At 44.8% G+C, this 23,290-nt stretch overlaps 1 protein-coding gene across 1 annotated transcript in view; it reads right to left on the reverse strand.

Moving 5' to 3' along the window:
* Positions 1-22,053, reverse strand: part of POU2F2 (POU class 2 homeobox 2) — a 110,867-nt gene extending 88,814 nt beyond the window's left edge. Inside the window, exons 1-2 of the mRNA XM_075190756.1 lie at positions 21,539-22,053; positions 10,208-10,282 (exon numbers count right to left, since the gene is read on the reverse strand). The gene's annotated coding sequence lies outside the window, so the exon portion shown is untranslated. The remainder of the gene's footprint in view (positions 1-10,207; positions 10,283-21,538) is intronic.
* Positions 22,054-23,290: the final 1,237 nt, after the last annotated feature.

Raw genomic sequence — 23,290 nt, forward strand, 5'->3', positions numbered from 1 at the left:
GAGTCGTCAGCAGGTAAAACGTTTCCACTGCCCGTGTAATCTCGTGTGATAAAGTAACAGTACCAGACCTTTCCCACAGCCCTCACAACGCCGTGGCCCAATACAGCTCTGTTCCATACAGCGGCGGGGAAGGGGTTAAGGGCTGTGGGCTCTGTGGGCTCTTGGGCTAATCAGATCTTGTCATCTCCCGAGTGAGGACTTGTTTAAACAGAGATTTAGAGCGGGAATCAATAGGAAATTTAAAAATCAATGTGGTAAGTATGAGAAAATCAATGCTCTTTAATCGCCTTGCCGATTCCAAGTCAAAACAATTAGAAGCGAGGAAGTGCTCCACGTGTTCCCGGGGCCAGTAGCTTCCATGCTGCGATCCCCAAAACAAGGATTCAGAGGGGGTTAACCGCTGCGGAGCAGGGGGAGGGGGGGGGGGGAGATCACTCTCTGCTCGGAGAAAGGAAGAGGGAAGGGGGGAAATAGAAGAAAGAGAGAATGGAGAAGGGGAGAGATGGAGAGAGAGTTATTAATGTGGATGTCATGTTGGATCGAGCAGCATCAAACCTTAGTGTCAGAAGGTGGAGAGTGGGGAGAATTATAGCAGATGTGGGGGGGGGGGGCTGGGGGGCAGGAACATAACAGATAAAAGGCATGTAGTAACAATCTCAGCAAAACATGTGAAGAACAGAATGTTGTACACATAACTATAGTCAAAAATGTATTATGGCCCCGTACAACCCCTCATATAACTCACTCTGTATAACTTATCACTCAGTACACCTCTGGCCATTATCTCCCCCAATTACACCTGTTCTCTAATTCTCACTACACCCCCTCCCTTTATCTCCCCCAATTACACCTGTTCTCTAATTCTCACTACACCCCCTCCCTTTATCTCCCCCAATTACACCTGTTCTCTAATTCTCACTACACCCCCTCCCTTTATCTCCCCCAATTACAACTGTTCTCTAATTCTCACTACACCCCCTCCCTTTATCTCCCCCTCCAATTACACCTGTTCTCTAATTCTCACTACACCCCCTCCCTTTATCTCCCCCAAGTACACCATACACTTGTTCTCTAATACTCACTACACCCCCTCCCTTTATCTCCCCCAATTACACCATACACCCATTCTCTAATACTGACTACACCCCTCCCATTATCTCCCCCAATTACACCATACACCTGTTCTCTAATACTCACTATACCCCCTCCCATTACCTCCCCCAATTACACCATACATCTGTTCTCTAATACTTACTACACCCCTCCTATTATCTCCCCCAATTACACCATACACCCATTCTCTAATACTGACTACACCCCTCCCATTATCTCCCCCAATTACACATACACCTGTTCTCTAATACTCACTACACCCCCTCCCATTACCTCACCCAATTACACCATACACCTGTTCTCTAATACTCACTCCACCCCCTCCCATTACCTGCCCCAATTACACCATACATCTGTTCTCTAATACTTACTACACCCCTCCCATTACCTCACCTAATTACACCATACACCTGTTCTCTAATTCTCACTACACCCCCTCCCTTTATCTCCCCCAATTACACCTGTTCTCTAATTCTCACTCCACCCCCTCCCTTTATCTCCCCCAAGTACACCATACACTTGTTCTCTAATACTCACTACACCCCCTCCCTTTATCTCCCCCAATTACACCATACACCCATTCTCTAATACTGACTACACCCCTCCCATTATCTCCCCCAATTACACCATACACCTGTTCTCTAATACTCACTACACCCCCTCCCATTACCTCACCCAATTACACCATACACCTGTTCTCTAATATTCACTACACCCCCTCCCATTACCTCCCCCAATTACACCATACATCTGTTCTCTAATACTTACTACACCCCTCCTATTATCTCCCCCAATTACACCATACACCCATTCTCTAATACTGACTACACCCCTCCCATTATCTCCCCCAATTACACATACACCTGTTCTCTAATACTCACTACACCCCCTCCCATTACCTCACCCAATTACACCATACACCTGTTCTCTAATACTTACTACACCCCTCCCATTATCTCCCCCAATTACACCATACACCCATTCTCTAATACTGACTACACCCCTCCCATTATCTCCAATTACACCATACACCCATTCTCTAATACTCACTACACCCCTCCCATTATCTCCCCCAATTACACCATACATCTGTTCTCTAATACTTACTACACCCCTCCCATTATCTCCAATTACACCATACACCCATTCTCTAATACTGACTACACCCCCTCCCATTATCTCCAATTACACCATACACCCATTCTCTAATACTGACTACACCCCCTCCCATTACCTGCCCCAATTACACCATACACCTGTTCCCTAATACTCACTACACCCCCTCCCATTATCTCCCCCAATTACACCATACACCCATTCTCTAATACTGACTACACCCCTCCCATTATCTCCCCCAATTACACATACACCTGTTCTCTAATACTCACTACACCCCCTCCCATTACCTCACCCAATTACACCATACACCTGTTCTCTAATACTCACTCCACCCCCTCCCATTACCTACCCCAATTACACCATACATCTATTCTCTAATACTTACTACACCCTATCCCATTACCTCACTCAATGACACCATACACCTGTTCCCTAATACTCACTACACCCCCTCCCATTATCTCCCCCAATTACACATACACCTGTTCTCTAATACTCACTACACCCCCTCCCATTACCTCACCCAATTACACATACACCTGTTCTCTAATACTCACTCCACCCCCTCCCATCACCTCACCCAATTACACCATACACCTATTCTCTAATACCCACTACACCCTCTCCCATTATCTCCCCCAATTACACCATACACCTGTTCTCTAATACTCACTACACCCTATCCCATTACCTCACTCAATGACACCATATATCTGTTCTCTAATACTCACTACACCCTATCCCATTACCTCACTCAATGACACCATATATCTGTTCTCTTATACTCACTACACCCCTCCCATTATCTCCCCCAATTACACCATATATCTGTTCTCTAATACTCACTACACCCCTCCCATTATCTCCCCCAATTACACCATACATCTGTTCTCTAATACTTACTACACCCCTCCCATTATCTCCAATTACACCATACACCCATTCTCTAATACTGACTACACCCCCTCCCATTATCTCCAATTACACCATACACCCATTCTCTAATACTGACTACACCCCCTCCCATTACCTGCCCCAATTACACCATACACCTGTTCCCTAATACTCACTACACCCCCTCCCATTATCTCCCTCATTTACACCATATACCTGTTCTCTAATACTCACTACACCCTCTCCCATTATCTCCCCGTTACACCATACACCTGTTCTCTAATACTCACTACACCCCTCCCACTATCTCCCCCAATTACACCATACACCTGTTCCCTAATACTCACTACACCCCTTCCCATTATCTCCCCCAATTACACCATACACCTGTTCTCTTATACTCACTACACCTCTTCCATTATCTCCCCCAATTACACCATACATCTGTTATCTTAAACGACCATATTCTTATATACATTATGTTTATAACTCCCCCTATTACATTATACAACTGATGAATCATTTTTCTGACTATGGGTAACGTGAGATAACTTTTTAATGGTGCAGTGACCTTAAACTAAAGTTATTATTGTACAATATATCCCAGTATTTACATAATCTGATTGCTTGTTGAAATAACCTCACCCAGTACATCCTATTTTCCCACCTTTCCCTAAAGTTTCTGGAATACTGACCCACATCGTACCGGAGGGGATAACACCGCTTAACCAAAAAGGCCCTTAGTAGGCAAATTATTTGGGAAAATCTGCACAGGCCAGCATCTTCCGGTAAATGTCCCACCGCTCCCCATGGAAAGAAACACACATGATGACTCTGCTGTGTAATGTCAACCAGACCAGGAATACGTTGGGAGACGGATTTAATCTCATAACCATTCCGAAGCTCTGCAGAGGAATTCTGTATACCGCACAGCTACGTTCCAACCGTATCCCAGTCATTACACACATATCATCCATCCAGTCACTTCGTAATTACCCTAATTGGTTAAACAAATCCAGATTAAAAATAAAATGTTAAAACCTTCTGTTGGAGAAGAAAAAAAACAGAGGTGATTAACGATCCTGTAAGAAATGCTGACCGATTTATCTACAGCTTTTGTCAAGAGTGACAAGGGGTCTTTTTTAAGTAAAGTAATTCTTTACACAGGGGCAAAACCGATAAACCAATTCCGTCCAGAGCAATCCAAGAACCTAGTTTTAAATCGTCAATAAAATACATGCTGGGGGAAAACAAATTGGGACGTAAAATTGTAACCCTTGGCCGCTCCCCCCTTACCCATCAGGTCAGAGGACCCGGGCAAACAGGTAGTATTGCTGTGACATTGATAGGAGATGTTGTACTAGGGTAACGGCTTGTCGTCGGGAAGGGTGCCGGAGAAAGCACTCACCCCTCCTCCCTCTCTCCAGGAAGGTGGATCAATGTTTTTCCACAGACATGTTAAACACACACAAAATCAATGGTGTTTATGTGTCCAGGGAGGGGCAGCTAAGGAGAAATTGATCTGACGGGGACCTAATCACTTTCTCAATAATCCTGACCTGCCGACCTCCAGATTAACCTATTGATAGGCTGCTGTCTGGGCTGGGGAAGGCGGGAGAATAAGATGAACTTGGACGTGGCTTAGGCAGGTACTGTGCTGAGTACAACAAGTGTCGGCTGTCTACACGCTGCGTGTGGTACCACATCCGTTTTACAGGTGTACATTTAGCAGCGTAAAAGAGAGGCACAATAACTGCGTATTACGCAATTATTCTGCTGTGGCGTTTAAATGCGGATTGTGACGAACACAGTGCTTTGCATTTAAAGAGCTGCTTGTTATATGTGAGCAGAGATCAGTGACGTTACTCACTCGCTTCTGAGATTTTGGATTATTCTCATGTCTTCAATGAAATTGCAGAATTAAGCGTTGAAGGGTCCCTCATAGTCATCGGGGGAGGATTTGTCGGCCTACTGGCTATCAAACTCCTCACAGCACAATACAGTATGGGTGACTCAGACATGAGTATAGGTGTGATTCTGTGAACAACACATTTTTCAATGATTTTCCCCCCGACTTTATTTTAATATTCATTTTGAAGGTGGGCAATAGAAGCACTTTATTTCAGCTAACACTATCGTTCAACAGGGCGTTTTTATTAAGTTTCTTTGTTTTATTGATTGACAAGAGATTTAAACCATCAGACCCTCCAACATGAACCTTCTGCCGGCTACTAAATGCTTTGCCCAGATATTTGCCACTTCAGCCGGGTACATATCTGTGCATTTATCGCGCAGGTCACACGATTCACGCCCATCTGTTCGGATATTGCAAGAGTATGCGCTCCCACGATCATGTTTTACCGCGCCAAAGCACATCGCATCTGTTGATTTGCTTTTCTAAACTTCCTAAAAATCACGATCCACGATGGAACATTGTCGGGCAAATGTGGAAGTGTGTACGCACTCACGACCAGCTGCGTAGGCAGATATCTGCAGAGGCGGCAGAGTTATGATCTTTTCAGCAGATGGTTATGAGAGATGAAGATCATAGATCTGAAGGTAAATCGTGTAGGTGTGTTCGCATGAATCTGCATGATCATCGGGACTTTCAGTCGTTGGTGAAATCGTTACAGAAATCGCATCTGAAGTAAGAGTACATAGGTGTGTACCCAGCTTTAGTATACGATACCAGTTACCTGTGCTCAGTTGCTACACATCTATTTCTTCATTCCTTCCTACGCAACTGCAATAGTAAACGGACCAGTGTATAGGAAGCTGTGTGCTTACAATAAGGATGTTTATGTGTTTACATGTGCCCTTTGCCTCTTTACCATTTAGCATTATAGCACCTGAACTGAAGGTGGCGCCTGTGCTTTACCTGTTCATTAACCAGTGAATCTCGCTATATGCATTTCACCGACAATGAGATCTTTTGATTGTCCTTGAGGACGGAATTTGGAGAACATGTGGCAGACAAAGGAGAGTCTCTTACAAAGGGCAGGCGTCTACTTATACGTACAAGGACATGATTGCAGCCATAGTGACTGCTTTGTAGCCCTGTTGTATAGGGGGCCTATAAGACCCCCTCAGTCAATCTGCAATCACATTCAGCAGATACAAGTAATGTATATGTATTCTTTCCAACACTATCAATTCCAGGGACTGCGGAGCAGACGCATGTAAGCACATCAAGTACACTACATTCCCCATCAGAATATTTTATTGCCTATGATTATAATGCAAATTGTTTGCACTTTAACAGGGACTGAATCACTTGGTTCTGAAAAACAGGGACATATCATCATCATCATCACCATTTATTTATATAGCGCCACTGATTCCGCAGCGCTGTACAGAGAACTCCCCCACATCAGTCCCTGCCCCATTGGAGCTTACAGTCTAAATTCCCCAACATACACAGACAGACAGAGAGGAAGAGACTAGGGTCAATTTTGATAGCAGCCAATTAACCTACCAGTATGTTTTTGAAGTGTGGGTGGAAACTGGAGCACCCGGAGGAAACCCACGCAAACACGGGGAGAACATACAAACTCCACACAGATAAGGCCATGGTCGGGAATTGAACTCATGACCCAAGCGCTGTGAGGCAGAAGTGCTAACCACTGAGCCACCGTGCTGCCCATACATATCTCTGAAACCTGGGACTGTTCAAAACTATAGTCAGATTAGTACAGATGTTATTAGTATGTTGGGAATTATTTTGGGGTGGGACAGTTTTGGGTGGGGAGCAGGAGGTAAGTCAGTGGTTCCCAAACAGTGCGCCTAGGCTCCCTGGAGACCTCACAGGGGTGCCTCGGCCAGGGCCAGTGGTAAGCATAGCGGGGGACTACTTGGTAATTATTTGGCTTAGGGGTGCCTTGAAAAAATTCTGGAACTGAAAAAGTTTGGAATCCACTGAGGTAAGTGATTCTCAGTGCCCGAAAAAAGTATAGTGACTTCCCTGAGTGAGACCGAGGCGCCTTGGGCACACGTCTGTAGATAATTTACCCATGAGGCTCAGCGCAGAAGGCATTGCTCTCCGTCTATAGTGCGCTTGTTCACGCTGGGCCCGATTCATTAAGGCACGTAAACGGCGATTCTGTGCGGACAATTACTCCAGAACCGGACCGTACGCCACAGAACGCAGCAGCTTCCAATACATCTTCGAGCGCAAAGAACATTTATTACAGCCTACAATTTCAGGGAGGGAACAGGGCAAGGAAAGGGCGTTTGGCCGCAGTGAAGGCGTGACAAGCTCCAACGCACACAGAAGCATACGATGCAAGCTCTGGACATCTCTCAGGTACTTGCAAATCAGCCGTATCTCAAGGTCTAGTCTAAGTGCCGATTACTAGTGATGACGGCTGTGTATGCACGCTAGGACATGTGCTTGCAATCAGGGGTAACTGTAAAAAAGTAGACATTAATTACATTATGATAAATGTATTTCATGGGGGGAAAAAAACACCATTATTTATTTTTTACTTTTATTTATTAACAATTATATTGTTCTTATTAACATGGAATATTAATTGTATAGTTTCTTTTAAAAAAATTCTGGGCATTCCGTTGTGAGATTCCACATATATATTGGACATATCCTGCAGTCTAGTAGAGCAGAACGTACCTAGCTCCGCACGTGTCTTCAGATCCGCTCTTTGGTGATTACGGACGTGTGTGTACCCGAATTACGCGCGTTTTAGAAAAAAAAAACGCACGTTACGTTTGCTTTGTGTTCCTTAATGAATCAGGCACAATAGGACTAATTGTCCTCTATGGAGACATAGCCACAGAACGGTGTACTAGCCGCTGACCACAAGGAAATACAGAAAATACAGATAAAAGTCAGCGTACCAAAGACACAAGCAGCGCATCTAAAAAACATTTCCAGAATTCGCACATATCTCACACAAGACACTGCAAAAACCTTAATTGATGCACTTATCATCTCCCGCATTGACTATTGCAATTCCCTCCTTACTGGTCTTCCCCAAAACAGACTCAAACCCCTACAACTTATTTTGCAGACTGCGGCAAGGTTGATTTTCCATGCAAATCGTTATTCCTCTGCTGAATCACTCTGTATGTCTCGACACTGGCTGCCTGTTTTCTACCGAATCCAATATAAAATACTTTTACTAACCTACAAAGCTGCACCAACATACATCTCCTCACTTGTCTCAAAATATCTCCCAACTCTGCAACTCCGTTCTGCACAAGATCTGCGTCTCTCATCCACCCTCATCATATCCTCCCATTCCCTGCACAGGACTTTTGTCGGGCTGTACCTACTCTATGGAATTCTCTCCATCGCACAATAAGACTCTCCTCTGGTCTACAAACTTTCAAGCATTCTCTGAAAACCCACCTCTTCAGACAAGCTTATAATATTCCTCCACCACCCTCTTAACCTCACTACATTACCCTATTACCATCCGTTACACAATTTCACACAATACAACTACCCCCTGACCAACATTGTTGTGTGACGGGATCATTTAGCTTACAAATCACTTTTACCTTTGCAGTCTGGCTGAACAGAAATGCAAAATGTAGACTTAACCTCATGTATCAAACTCCCATTGTCCCATATATTGTAAGCTTGCGAGCAGCCTTCTCACCTCTTTGTCTGTTTTACCCAGTTTGTTTCTTACTGTATTTGTCCCCAATTGTAAAGCGCTACTGAATATGTTGGCGCTATATAAATAAATGATGATGATTATGATAATGTCTGTCTGCAGCCGGTATGTGGTACTAATACGTTTATCTTTGCAGGTTACAGGGTGCATTCTAAGGGTAACCTCTGACCTCCATCTTCACATTAAACAACTTAAATATCTGTTCTCCAGGCTTAGTAAATGTAAATATCAGGCTCACACACTCTGTGTATGTTTGTTCTTTTTTCATTACAAAGTTAGTCCCCATTTATCTATTGCACGGTCAATTCCTGTGCAAAAAAAAAATCCCTTTACTCACACAGAAGCCATCATCATAACAGACTGGTTACAAATGCACAAAAAGCAGGTGCATGACACAAACATCGTGCAATCGTGCCTTTTGTAATGTGCTCGGCCCCACATCATATATGACCCCCAGTCTGTGTATTATACAGCTCTGCACAATGAGGCAGTGTACAGACAGGACCAGCTCTGCTTGATAAATCCTGAGCAACTTTATAGATTAAAATAAGAAAATGCATTGTCTGTGGAAAAGTGGTATAAATGCTTACACAGGTCATTGTGTATTGTGACAGTATAAGTGAATCCTCATCCTCTGATTATCAGTCTGCTGCCACCTGCAGGCAATCTGCGGTAGTGTTTCTGTCGCTCCTTTGTAGACAAAGGGACAGTAGCACCGTGGCCTTTGTCCTCTCTACCTCCCCTTCCCCCTACAGTCCCGAGGGCCAAAGGGCTTCTGACCCAGCCCACCCCCCTCATATCATTAGAAGAGATGGGGATGAGGAAGAGAAATAGTGGAAAAGAGACTAACAGAGGGAATTATTTAGAGGACAGAATAAGGGAGGAACAGAGAGGGGGGAGATAAAGAGATTAAATGACAAATAATGCGCAATATAGACACGGACAAGAGTCCATGTTTGTGTGACTCAGGTGAAAAATACATGGTGACATTGAGTTTTACACATCTCAGGGAACAGATTTATAAAACATGACTACCAAAGAGTAACTGTCTACCGGTAAATATATATTTATCAACAGAGTAGACAAAAGTAATAAAAAAAATGACCTTTGTAATGCAAGCACTGGCTGGGGATTTGTACCATATTTACTATATACTTCAGCCATTATATGCATCATAAGATGGGTTCAGTCTTGCTGTCTTGTAACATTAGAGCAAATCGGCCCGCGGCATGACGTAACTGGGGGTCCTGGTACTTTCTACATGTACGAGACCTTTAAACGACTCCTCAGGCCTGGAGCATCTACTCACTGTAGGCACGGACCACGCTAATTCGTGCAATGCAAACATTTACACACTCATCACATTTCCACTGTAGGGTCCCTAGCCCAACATAACACAGAAATGTCAGCAGAAAAATAGATAGAAAGGACAATAAACCTACCAGTGCATCGCTGGCTTCTCCGACAACTTCAGAGCTAAATGCACAGAGATTAAGTGTGCACGGCAGATGCAATATCTAGGGGTTAAAAATACATACGTCATCAAGGCTCATTTATGGACATGCAAAAATGCAGTGTAAATGCTGTTTTATGATGTCACATGCCTACAATAGTGCAAATGCACCTAGACTATAAGCGAATGGATTTGCAGAACAAGGTGGCAGCGTCGGCAGGAATAAGTAGGACACGGCGGTCCTCGGTGACACCGTGTTAAGCACATTTGCTTAGCGTGCAGCGTGGTGTCTTAGTGGTTAGCATTTCTACCTCACAGCACTGGAGCCATTTTCAATTCCAGACCATGGCCATATCTGTGTGAAGTTTGTATGTTCTCCCCGTGTTTGCGTGGGTGTCCTCCTGAGGCTCTGATTTGCTCCCACACTACAAAAACATACTAGTAGTTTAATAGGCTGCTATCAAATTGACCCTACTCTGGTGTGTGTTAGGGAATGTAGACTGTAAGCTATAATGGGGCAAGGACTGATGTGAGTGAGTTCTCTGTACAGCGCTGCAGAACTAGTGGTGCTATATAAATTGATGATGATAATATGCTACTTTTGCTCCCACAGGTACAAACCTGTTTTTTTTTTACCAGAATAAGATAGTTTAAAGGGTAGATCTATCTATGTAGGACTGTTCTCTACCTCATTTAGGGGTACATTTATCAAACCTTCTAATAAGATAGAGTGGAGGTGTTGCCCATAACAACCAATCAGATTCTACCTATCAATTATCCAGCACCCCCTAGAAAATGATAGAAAGAATCTGATTGGTTGCTATGGGCAACACCTCCACTCTATCTTATTAGAATGTTAGATAAATCTGCCCCTGGATGAGGCAGAGAGCAGAGTATTCCCTGTACACAGCCTATCTCTATCTACAAGTAGACTTGATTTTTAAAGCACCTCTTAGGTGGTGGAGATCGTATCTGGTCTTATACTTTCAATTGGATGCACCACACATCTTCCAATTACAAACCAGAAACAAAAAAAGAATGCAAAGGCCGATTCTTCTTAACTTGTATCACCAGACACCTACTGCTGGGCAGTTGGACCCCTTTATACATAAACACACAGATTAGCAGACGTTTCAGATACTTATGATGTTAGGAGCCGGCCACACAGAGCAGTAATGAATCTGCTTCTGTGCATAAATGAAAAACAAGTTTATTCACTGTTCATAAATGACCTCCAAGTTCTATCAACCCTGAATATATAAATCGAAAGAGATAGAAGCAGCTGTTTATGAGAAAGCGAAGAGAACAGAGGTGTAAGAACAGCATAGGAAGAGTGGAATGTGCAGAGGTGTAAGAGAAAGGGGAGATAGAATGGGGGAGACAGTAGTGTTATTAGAGAGAGGACAGTGCGAGACAGAGAGAGCAGAGCACTGGTGTAAGAGAGAGGAGACAGTAGTGTTATTAGAGAGAGGACAGTGTGAGACAGAGGGAGCAGAGCATTGGTGTAAGAGAGAGGAGACAGTAGTGTTATTAGAGAGAGGACAGTGTGAGACAGAGAGAGCAGAGCACTGGTGTAAGAGAGGGGAGACAGTAGTGTTATTAGAGAGAGGACAGTGTGAGACAGAGAGAGCAGAGCACTGGTGTAAGAGAGGAGACAGTAGTGTTATTAGAGAGAGGACAGTGCGAGACAGAGGGAGCAGAGCATTGGTGTAAGAGAGAGGAGACAGTAGTGTTATTAGAGAGAGGACAGTGTGAGACAGAGAGAGCAGAGCACTGGTGTAAGAGAGGAGACAGTAGTGTTATTAGAGAGAGGACAGTGCGAGACAGAGGGAGCAGAGCACTGGTGTAAGAGACGGGAGACAGTAGTGTTATTAGAGAGAGGACAGTGTGAGACAGAGAGAGCAGAGCACTGGTGTAAGAGAGGGGAGACAGTAGTGTTATTAGAGAGAGGACAGTGTGAGACAGAGAGCAGAGCACTGGTGTAAGAGAGAGGGGACAGTAGTGTTATTAGAGAGAGGACAGTGTGAGACAGAGGGAGCAGAGCACTGGTGTAAGAGAGAGGAGACAGTAGTGTTATTAGAGAGAGGACAGTGTGAGACAGAGGGAGCAGAGCACTGGTGTAAGAGATGGGAGACAGTAGTGTTATTAGAGAGAGGTCAGTGTGAGACAGAGGGAGCAGAGCACTGGTGTAAGAGAGAGGAGACAGTAGTGTTATTAGAGAGAGGACAGTGTGAGACAGAGGGAGCAGAGCACTGGTGTAAGAGAGAGGAGACAGTAGTGTTATTAGAGAGAGGACAGTGTGAGACAGAGGGAGCAGAGCACTGGTGTAAGAGAGAGGAGACAGTAGTGTTATTAGAGAGAGGACAGTGTGAGACAGAGGGAGCAGAGCACTGGTGTAAGAGAGGGGAGACAATAGTGTTATTAGAGAGAGGACAGTGTGAGACAGAGGGAGCAGAGCACTGGTGTAAGAGAGAGGAGACTGTAGTGTTATTAGAGAGAGGACAGTGTGAGACAGAGGGAGCAGAGCACTGGTGTAAGAGATAGGAGACAGTAGTGTTATTAGAGAGAGGACAGTGTGAGACAGAGGGAGCAGAGCACTGGTGTAAGAGAGAGGAGACAGTAGTGTTATTAGAGAGAGGACAGTGTGAGACAGAGGGAGCAGAGCACTGGTGTAAGAGAGAGGAGACAGTAGTGTTATTAGAGAGAGGACAGTGTGAGACAGAGGGAGCAGAGCACTTGTGTAAGAGAGAGGAGACAGTAATGTTATTAGAGAGAGGACAGTGTGAGACAGAGGGAGCAGAGCACTGGTGTAAGAGAGAGGAGACAGTAGTGTTATTAGAGAGAGGACAGTGTGAGACAGAGAGAGCAGAGCACTGGTGTAAGAGAGAGGAGACAGTAGTGTTATTAGAGAGAGGACAGTGTGAGACAGAGAGAGCAGAGCACTGGTGTAAGAGAGAGGAGACAGTAGTGTTATTAGAGAGAGGACAGTGTGAGACAGAGGGAGCAGAGCACTGGTGTAAGAGAGGGGAGACAGTAGTGTTATTAGAGAGAGGACAGTGTGAGACAGAGAGCAGAGCACTGGTGTAAGAGAGAGGAGACAGTAGTGTTATTAGAGAGAGGACAGTGTGAGACAGAGAGAGCAGAGCACTGGTGTAAGAGAGAGGAGACAGTAGTGTTATTAGAGAGAGGACAGTGTGAGACAGAGGGAGCAGAGCACTGGTGTAAGAGAGGGGAGACAGTAGTGGTATTAGAGAGAGGACAGTGTGAGACAGAGAGAGCAGAGCACTGGTGTAAGAGAGGAGACAGTAGGGTTATTAGAGAGAGGACAGTGTGAGACAGAGGGAGCAGAGCACTGGTGTAAGAGAGGGGAGACAATAGTGTTATTAGAGAGAGGACAGTGTGAGACAGAGGGAGCAGAGCACTGGTGTAAGAGAGGGGAGACAGTAGTGTTATTAGAGAGAGGACAGTGTGAGACAGAGAGAGCAGAGCACTGGTGTAAGAGAGAGGAGACAGTAGTGTTATTAGAGAGAGGACAGTGTGAGACAGAGAGAGCAGAGCACTGGTGTAAGAGAGGGGAGACAGTAGTGTTATTAGAGAGAGGACAGTGTGAGACAGAGAGAGCAGAGCACTGGTGTAAGAGAGGGGAGACAGTAGTGTTATTAGAGAGAGGACAGTGTGAGACAGAGGGAGCAGAGCACTGGTGTAAGAGAGAGGAGACAGTAGTGTTATTAGAGAGAGGACAGTGTGAGACAGAGGGAGCAGAGCACTGGTGTAAGAGAGGGGAGACAGTAGTGTTATTAGAGAGAGGACAGTGTGAGACAGAGAGAGCAGAGCACTGGTGTAAGAGAGGGGAGACAGTAGTGTTATTAGAGAGAGGACAGTGTGAGACAGAGAGAGCAGAGCATTGGTGTAAGAGAGGGTAGACAGTACTGTTATTAGAGAGAGGACAGTGTGAGACAGAGAGAGCAGAGCACTGGTGTAAGTGAGAGGAGACAGTAGTGTTATTAGAGAGAGGACAGTGTGAGACAGAGGGAGCAGAGCACTGGTGTAAGAGAGGGGAGACAGTAGTGTTATTAGAGAGAGGTCAGTGAGAGACAGAGGGAGCAGAGCACTGGTGTAAGTGAGAGGAGACAGTAGTGTTATTAGAGAGAGGACAGTGTGAGACAGAGGGAGCAGAGCACTGGTGTAAGAGAGAGGAGACAGTAGTGTTATTAGAGAGAGGACAGTGTGAGACAGAGGGAGCAGAGCACTGGTGTAAGAGAGAGGAGACAGTAGTGTTATTAGAGAGAGGTCAGTGTGAGACAGCGGGAGCAGAGCACTGGTGTAAGAGAGGGGAGACAGTAGTGGTATTAGAGAGAGGACAGTGTGAGACAGAGAGAGCAGAGCACTGGTGTAAGAGAGGAGACAGTAGGGTTATTAGAGAGAGGACAGTGTGAGACAGAGAGAGCAGAGCACTGGTGTAAGAGAGAGGAGACAGTAGTGTTATTAGAGAGAGGACAGTGTGAGACAGAGGGAGCAGAGCACTGGTGTAAGAGAGGGGAGACAGTAGTGGTATTAGAGAGAGGACAGTGTGAGACAGAGAGAGCAGAGCACTGGTGTAAGAGAGGAGACAGTAGGGTTATTAGAGAGGACAGTGTGAGACAGAGGGAGCAGAGCACTGGTGTAAGAGAGGGGAGACAATAGTGTTATTAGAGAGAGGACAGTGTGAGACAGAGGGAGCAGAGCACTGGTGTAAGAGAGGGGAGACAGTAGTGTTATTAGAGAGAGGACAGTGTGAGACAGAGAGAGCAGAGCACTGGTGTAAGAGAGAGGAGACAGTAGTGTTATTAGAGAGAGGACAGTGTGAGACAGAGAGAGCAGAGCACTGGTGTAAGAGAGGGGAGACAGTAGTGTTATTAGAGAGAGGACAGTGTGAGACAGAGAGAGCAGAGCATTGGTGTAAGAGAGGGTAGACAGTACTGTTATTAGAGAGAGGACAGTGTGAGACAGAGAGAGCAGAGCACTGGTGTAAGTGAGAGGAGACAGTAGTGTTATTAGAGAGAGGACAGTGTGAGACAGAGGGAGCAGAGCACTGGTGTAAGAGAGGGGAGACAGTAGTGTTATTAGAGAGAGGTCAGTGAGAGACAGAGGGAGCAGAGCACTGGTGTAAGTGAGAGGAGACAGTAGTGTTATTAGAGAGAGGACAGTGTGAGACAGAGGGAGCAGAGCACTGGTGTAAGAGAGAGGAGACAGTAGTGTTATTAGAGAGAGGACAGTGTGAGACAGAGGGAGCAGAGCACTGGTGTAAGAGAGAGGAGACAGTAGTGTTATTAGAGAGAGGTCAGTGTGAGACAGCGGGAGCAGAGCACTGGTGTAAGAGAGAGGAGACAGTAGTGTTATTAGAGAGTGGACAGTGTGAGACAGAGGGAGCAGAGCACTAGTGTAAGAGAGGGGAGACAGTAGTGTTATTAGAGAGAGGACAGTGTGAGACAGAGGGAGCAGAGCACTGGTGTAAGAGAGGGGAGACAGTAGTGTTATTAGAGAGAAGACAGTGCGAGACAGAGGGAGCAGAGCACTGATGTAAGAGAGAGGAGACAGTAGTGTTATTAGAGAGAGGACAGTGTGAGACAGAGAGAGCAGAGCACTGGTGTAAGAGAGGGGAGACAGTAGTGTTATTAGAGAGAGGACAGTGTGAGACAGAGGGAGCAGAGCACTGGTGTAAGAGAGGGGAGACAGTAGTGTTATTAGAGAGAGGACAGTGTGAGACAGAGGGAGCAGAGCACTGGTGTAAGAGAGGGGAGACAGTAGTGTTATTAGAGAGAGGACAGTGTGAGACAGAGGGAGCAGAGCACTGGTGTAAGAGAGGGGAGACAGTAGTGTTATTAGAGAGAGGACAGTGTGAGACAGAGGGAGCAGAGCACTGGTGTAAGAGAGGGGAGACAGTAGTGTTATTAGAGAGAGGACAGTGTGAGACAGAGGGAGCAGAGCACTGGTGTAAGAGAGGGGAGACAGTAGTGTTATTAGAGAGAGGACAGTGTGAGACAGAGGGAGCAGAGCACTGGTGTAAGAGAGGGGAGACAGTAGTGTTATTAGAGAGAGGACAGTGTGAGACAGAGGGAGCAGAGCACTGGTGTAAGAGAGGGGAGACAGTAGTGTTATTAGAGAGAGGACAGTGTGAGACAGAGGGAGCAGAGCACTGGTGTAAGAGAGGGGAGACAGTAGTGTTATTAGAGAGAGGACAGTGTGAGACAGAGGGAGCAGAGCACTGGTGTAAGAGAGGGGAGACAGTAGTGTTATTAGAGAGAGGACAGTGTGAGAGAGAGGGAGCAGAGCACTGGTGTAAGAGAGGAGACAGTAGTGTTATTAGAGAGAGGACAGTGCGAGACAGAGGGAGCAGAGCACTGGTGTAAGAGAGGGGAGACAGTAGTGTTATTAGAGAGAGGACAGTGTGAGACAGAGAGAGCAGAGCACTGGTGTAAGAGAGGGGAGACAGTAGTGTTATTAGAGAGAGGACAGTGTGAGACAGAGGGAGCAGAGCATTGGTGTAAGAGAGGGGAGACAGTAGTGTTATTAGAGAGAGGACAGTGTGAGACAGAGGGAGCAGAGCACTGGTGTAAGAGAGAGGAGACAGTAGTGTTATTAGAGAGAGGACAGTGTGAGACAGAGAGAGCAGAGCACTGGTGTAAGAGAGGGGAGACAGTAGTGTTATTAGAGAGAGGACAGTGTGAGACAGAGGGAGCAGAGCACTGGTGTAAGAGAGGGGAGACAATAGTGTTATTAGAGAGAGGACAGTGTGAGACAGAGGGAGCAGAGCACTGGTGTAAGAGAGGGGAGACAGTAGTGTTATTAGAGAGAGGACAGTGTGAGACAGAGGGAGCAGAGCACTGGTGTAAGAGAGGGGAGACAGTAGTGTTATTAAAGAGAGGACAGTGTGAGACAGAGGGAGCAGAGCACTGGTGTAAGAGAGGGGAGACAGTAGTGTTATTAGAGAGAGGACAGTGTGAGACAGAGGGAGCAGAGCACTGGTGTAAGAGAGGGGAGACAGTAGTGTTATTAGAGAGAGGTCAGTGCGAGACAGAGGGAGCAGAGCACTGGTGTAAACACAGTAGTGTTATTAGAGAGAGGACAGTGTGAGACAGAGAGAGCAGAGCACTGGTGTAAGAGAGGGGAGACAGCAGTGTTATTAGAGAGAGGACAGTGTGAGAGAGAGGGAGCAGAGCACTGGTGTAAGAGAGGGGAGACAGTAGTGTTATTAGAGAGAGGACAGTGTGAGACAGAGGGAGCAGAGCACTGGTGTAAGAGAGGAGACAGTAGTGTTATTAGAGAGAGGACAGTGCGAGACAGAGGGAGCAGAGCACTGGTGTAAGAGAGGGGAGACAGTAGTGTTATTAGAGAGAGGACAGTGTGAGACAGAGAGAGCAGAGCACTGGTGTAAGAGAGGGGAGACAGTAGTGTTATTAGAGAGAGGACAGTGTGAGACAGAGAGAGCAGAGCACTGGTGTAAGAGAGGGGAGACAGTAGTGTTATTAGAGAGAGGACAGTGTGAGACAGAGAGAGCAGAGCACTGGTGTAAGAGAGGGGAGACAGTAGTGTTATTAGAGAGAGGACAGTGTGAGACAGAGAGAGCAGAGCACTGGTGTAAGAGAGGGGAGACAGTAGTGTTATTAGAGAGAGGACAGTGTGAGACAGAGGGAGCAGAGCATTGGTGTAAGAGAGGGGAGACAGTAGTGTTATTAGAGAGAGGACAGTGTGAGACAGAGGGAGCAGAGCACTGGTGTAAGAGAGAGGAGACAGTAGTGTTATTAGAGAGAGGACAGTGTGAGACAGAGGGAGCAGAGCACTGGTGTAAGAGAGAGGAGACAGTAGTGTTATTAGAGAGAGGACAGTGTGAGACAGAGGGAGCAGAGCACTGGTGTAAGAGAGGGGAGACAGTAGTGTTATTAGAGAGAGGACAGTGTGAGACAGAGGGAGCAGAGCACTGGTGTAAGAGAGGGGAGACAGTAGTGTTATTAGAGAGAGGACAGTGTGAGACAGAGAGAGCAGAGCACTGGTGTAAGAGAGGGGAGACAGTAGTGTTATTAGAGAGAGGACAGTGTGAGACAGAGGGAGCAGAGCACTGGTGTAAGAGAGGGGAGACAATAGTGTTATTAGAGAGAGGACAGTGTGAGACAGAGGGAGCAGAGCACTGGTGTAAGAGAGGGGAGACAGTAGTGTTATTAGAGAGAGGACAGTGTGAGACAGAGGGAGCAGAGCACTGGTGTAAGAGAGGGGAGACAGTAGTGTTATTAGAGAGAGGACAGTGTGAGACAGAGGGAGCAGAGCACTGGTGTAAGAGAGGGGAGACAGTAGTGTTATTAGAGAGAGGACAGTGTGAGACAGAGGGAGCAGAGCACTGGTGTAAGAGAGGGGAGACAGTAGTGTTATTAGAGAGAGGACAGTGCGAGACAGCAGGAGCAGAGCACTGGTGTAAGAGAAAGGAGACAGTAGTGTTATTAGAGAGAGGTCAGTGCGAGACAGAGGGAGCAGAGCACTGGTGTAAACACAGTAGTGTTATTAGAGAGAGGACAGTGTGAGACAGAGAGAGCAGAGCACTGGTGTAAGAGAGGGGAGACAGCAGTGTTATTAGAGAGAGGACAGTGTGAGAGAGAGAAACCAGAGTGATGGTGTGAGAGAGGGGAGACAGTAGTGTAATAAGAGAGAGTAGTGTAAAACAGAGAAACTGGTGTAAAAGTGGAAAGACCTGAAGAGTTTAATTGGAAGTAAGAGGGGTTCTGGAGTGCTTGGGGGCTGGTTATTTACACATCATCATCATTTAATTATATAGCGCTACTAATTCCGCTGTGCTGTACAGAGAACCTCATTCACATCAGTCCCTGCCCCATTGGGGCTTACAGTCTAAATTCCCTAACACACACAGACTAAGGTCAATTTGTTAACAGCCAATTAACTTACCAGTATGTTTTTTTGGAGTGTGGGAGGAAACTCACGCAAACACGGGGAGAACATACAAACTCCTTACATATAAGGCCATGGTCGGGAATTGAACTCATGACCCCAGTGCTGTAAGGCAGAAGTGCTAACCACTACACCACAGTGCACCTCTACATATTACCCAGCTTCCCCTAGACATACATATTGCTTGTGTTGTCTGGCAAGAGCGGTCTATACCTTTATATGTGCTGGGTGGACTAGTTAGCTCAGGCATATTATGCTTTGCATCCAGTGCACTCTGCAAGTGAGGCCCTATGTGGGCACATTGTGGACAGCAAGAGGCAGATTTATTTTTTTGTGTATATAAGGCTTAAGCTGTTTTTGCTAAAATAGGGGTGATTCAATTAGTGCATTGGTTAAAGTCAATCCCAGTGATTGTTTCACTAATTGAATTACTGGGGCTTTTATAGAAATATCCTTAAATGGTGAATATCAAAACATGCAATGCTGTGTCTGGCCACTCGTGCTGACTGAATGCACTGGCACATTATAAATGGACACAAATTAAATATAACATTGTGCAGACAAAACGAGACATGTTTCAAGTTTGTAAATCACCAATACGGAGGTTGTAAAGTATGGAAAAGGAAGTTTTAACAGAAGAAAGTTGGTGCAAAATGAAAACGGAGCAAGCCCACGTTATTTGCTGTCTTATGAGTTTTTGCCGGAAAGATGTTGCCTATAGCAACCAATCAGATTCTAGTTATCATTCATTTAGTACCGGTCCTATAAGTGCAGGAGACTTGGGATCCCGGTCTCTCCTGCTTTTTGGTAAGAATAACTCACTGTTAATAGTGATTTACAACAAACTGACATTCCCTCATTTAACTCCTTTCTCAGCCCATCAAGACTTTGTCAACCCATTCTTCACAACACAGATGCATTTTGCATGAGTGTCCCCCACCTTCCCGGTCCTATCTCCTCTTCCACCCACTCTAAGGAGTTTCGCACCTGTGTGCAGATGTGCGTATCATCGGGTGGGGATCATGTCTGCATTATTATGGAAACAAACATGGAAAACTGTATTTTTTTTCCACTTCCCTATATGGAATACTTAGAAAATAAAAAAATACTTCTGTTTCCTGTCAAAAAGAGGGCCAGGTGAGTCCCAGAAAAAAAGACAACATAAAACTCTTTTGGGTACACTAATAAAAAAAAAAGAAGTTATTTCCCATATTTAAAGAAGCATCTTAAGCATGGAATTTGGTCTGGTCACGAAGGGTTGAACACCCTCTGGTCATTAAGTGGTTAAAAAGACATGCAAGAAACTCCCACAGTTTTCAATTACAAAGCAATAGTTTGACTTTCTTCACCTCAATCCATTTATTTTTATTTATAATTAAACAAATATGTTTACATATTTAAAAAAATATAAATAATGCATTACAATATACATTTACTATATTTGTTATTTTTGATGGGTGGGTAGTGTTCTATCACATTTGATGTATTAAACAAAAAATGTTATTGTCAAACATTAATTTGTTCCATATTCAAAAAATCCATCAGAGTGACCTTCACGAGCAGCTTAGATTGCTGTGTAGTTATACCGTTATACGTGCTCTCTATTACAAATCTTTCCTCTATTTCACTCATTAGGGACGGAGAACAAAAAATGTAAATTCAGGTAAAGTTGCGAAATTTAAAAATGGAGGTTTGGATGCAGCACTCTTAACGCAAAAAATTTAAAAAACTAATTTTTATTTGGTTTAAAAAAAATAAGACTTTATTCTGGCTAGTTGACAGATTCTAGTAAAATAAGCATTATAATGGGGGAAAATTGACTACACTTGTAAAACTGGAACACATTTGAGATCTAGGGACAATTCTGTATTTAACACAAATGACATACATTATATAAGCCCTATATACTACACAAATCAACCTCAGCCCTGAACATAATACATAGGTAGCCTCCTACATGCAGACTGCCCCAAAACCCAAACCTCCATTGTACATAATGGCCACCTTGTATATAACATTATAGAGCACATATTAAAAATATATACTGTATACTATACACACAAGCTATACTATATGCATAAAATACAGATATCCAATAGTTTCCACAGCAAGCAGTCTACCAACATTCTACTCAACAAAATTAGGAATCTGATACCTTCAATAACAAATCTAAACTCGTAATTTATATAACAAACTTATGCTATGTATATAGATATGAGAAAGATGATAGTTTTACTTATATTGCATGTGTGCCATGCATATTTATATACATCATATTCTGTGCATATTACTATATATATATATATATATATATATATATATATATATATATATATATATATATATGTATGTATAGATATATATTTATATAGCCTACAGTACATACCTCTCTACTCTTAAAACGTCCACCGACCAACATCTACAAAACACATAATTTGAGTATTATATAGGAGCTAAGCACTGATTTGACACTTTTTGCAACTAGATGATTGATTTAGACAAATAAATGTACATTTGAACCATTTAAAAAACACTGGCTTGGGGGTAGGAATAACTAATTTGGATGCAAAAGTGGTAATACACATTCACTTGTTTAGCACGCATGTTACATGTTATTATGCATTGTGCACACACTGACAATTCACACACATAAGCACACGTTTATATAATGTCTGTATGCCCGCACACTGCAATACAATTCACCTACATAGACAGCGCGCACTAGGTCTATTGGTAAGCCTACATTTATATGCATCATACACTGATTAGATCCCTACATAAACATCTATATAGCCTGAGTGCTGCATACCAACCCCCTTCCGGGACCCCGGTAGCCCCCCTATGTGGCACAGAAGCCAGCGCTGCCGCTTAGCGCACCCGGCAGACGCACGCAGGAACGCATTATGCAGAGCGCGCCGCTTAATATGCAGAGTTTGCAAGCTAGTTAGACGGGGAGGGGCGGGAAAGGAGGAGGGAGGGGGGTGCAGGGGGAGACATTACCGGTCCCTTCCATCGGTGGGCGCATCTCCTCTCCAGCTCAGCCGCTGCGGGGCCTGAGTAGGGGTCACTATGGCAACGGGTGGAAGGGAGGTGAATATTGGGGAGGGGAGGGGGGCACCTGCCAGAGAGCTGTAATATCCACCGACCCTGACTCATATATAGAACCTGCTGCACAGTGCAGGCTCCAGTGTCTGTCATTGTTAGCAAAACCTAGTACTGAAGTACTGTGACTCTCCATTAGTTTAGGAAACTACAAGTCCCAGCTTGCCCTGTTGGCAGGGCATGCTGGTTATTTTAGTTTCACAACAACTGGCTATGCTCAGGTTTTCTAGTTCTGCCCTAGATGAACAAATAATTACGTCTTAGATGCCTAATAATCAAAATCTCATCTAATTACCTCACTAGGGAGACTTTCTTCATAGTTTCCATCTGTCACAGACACTTCCTAGATGGGGGTTTTCTTTTAAATAATATCAGTGTGATTTTTTTATTTAATAATGACCAGCTACAGAATAGCATTGCTCTAGTGTGGAAAATATGATGCAATTCTCAGTATCTGTTTCTGAACTACAGCTCATGACCACTTCTGCTGTTCTGTGTGTAAGGTGCAGTTCTTGGAAAATGTTAGTGTGCAGGTTAAGTTATTATATACTGATGCTGAATGTGTAAAATACATCATATTATTATTATACTCTAGACTGCTGCCGACCAAGGATTTAAATGAGGGCAGCATATACACCGATCAGCCACAACGGTAAAAGCACCTGTCTAATATTGTGTAGGTCCCCCTTGTGCCGCCAAAACAGCTTTGACCCATCGAGGCATGGACTCCGCAAGACCTCTGAAGGTGTCCTGTGGTATCTGGCACCAAGATGTTAGCAGCAGATCCTTTCAGTCGTCCTGTCAGTTGTGAGGTGGGGCCTCCATGGCTCAGACTTGTTTCTCCAGCACATCCCACAGATGCTCGATGGGTTTGAGATCTGGGGAATTTGGAGGCCAAGTCAACACCTTGATCTCTTTGTCATGTTCCTCAAACTATTCCTGAACAATGTTTGCAGTGTGGCAGGGCGCATTATCCTGCTGAAAGAGGCCACGGTCATAAAGGAATACCGTTGCCATGAAAGAGTGTACTTGGTCT

The sequence above is a fragment of the Mixophyes fleayi genome, chromosome 11 (assembly GCF_038048845.1).
Source record: "Mixophyes fleayi isolate aMixFle1 chromosome 11, aMixFle1.hap1, whole genome shotgun sequence".
NCBI lineage: Eukaryota > Metazoa > Chordata > Amphibia > Anura > Limnodynastidae > Mixophyes > Mixophyes fleayi.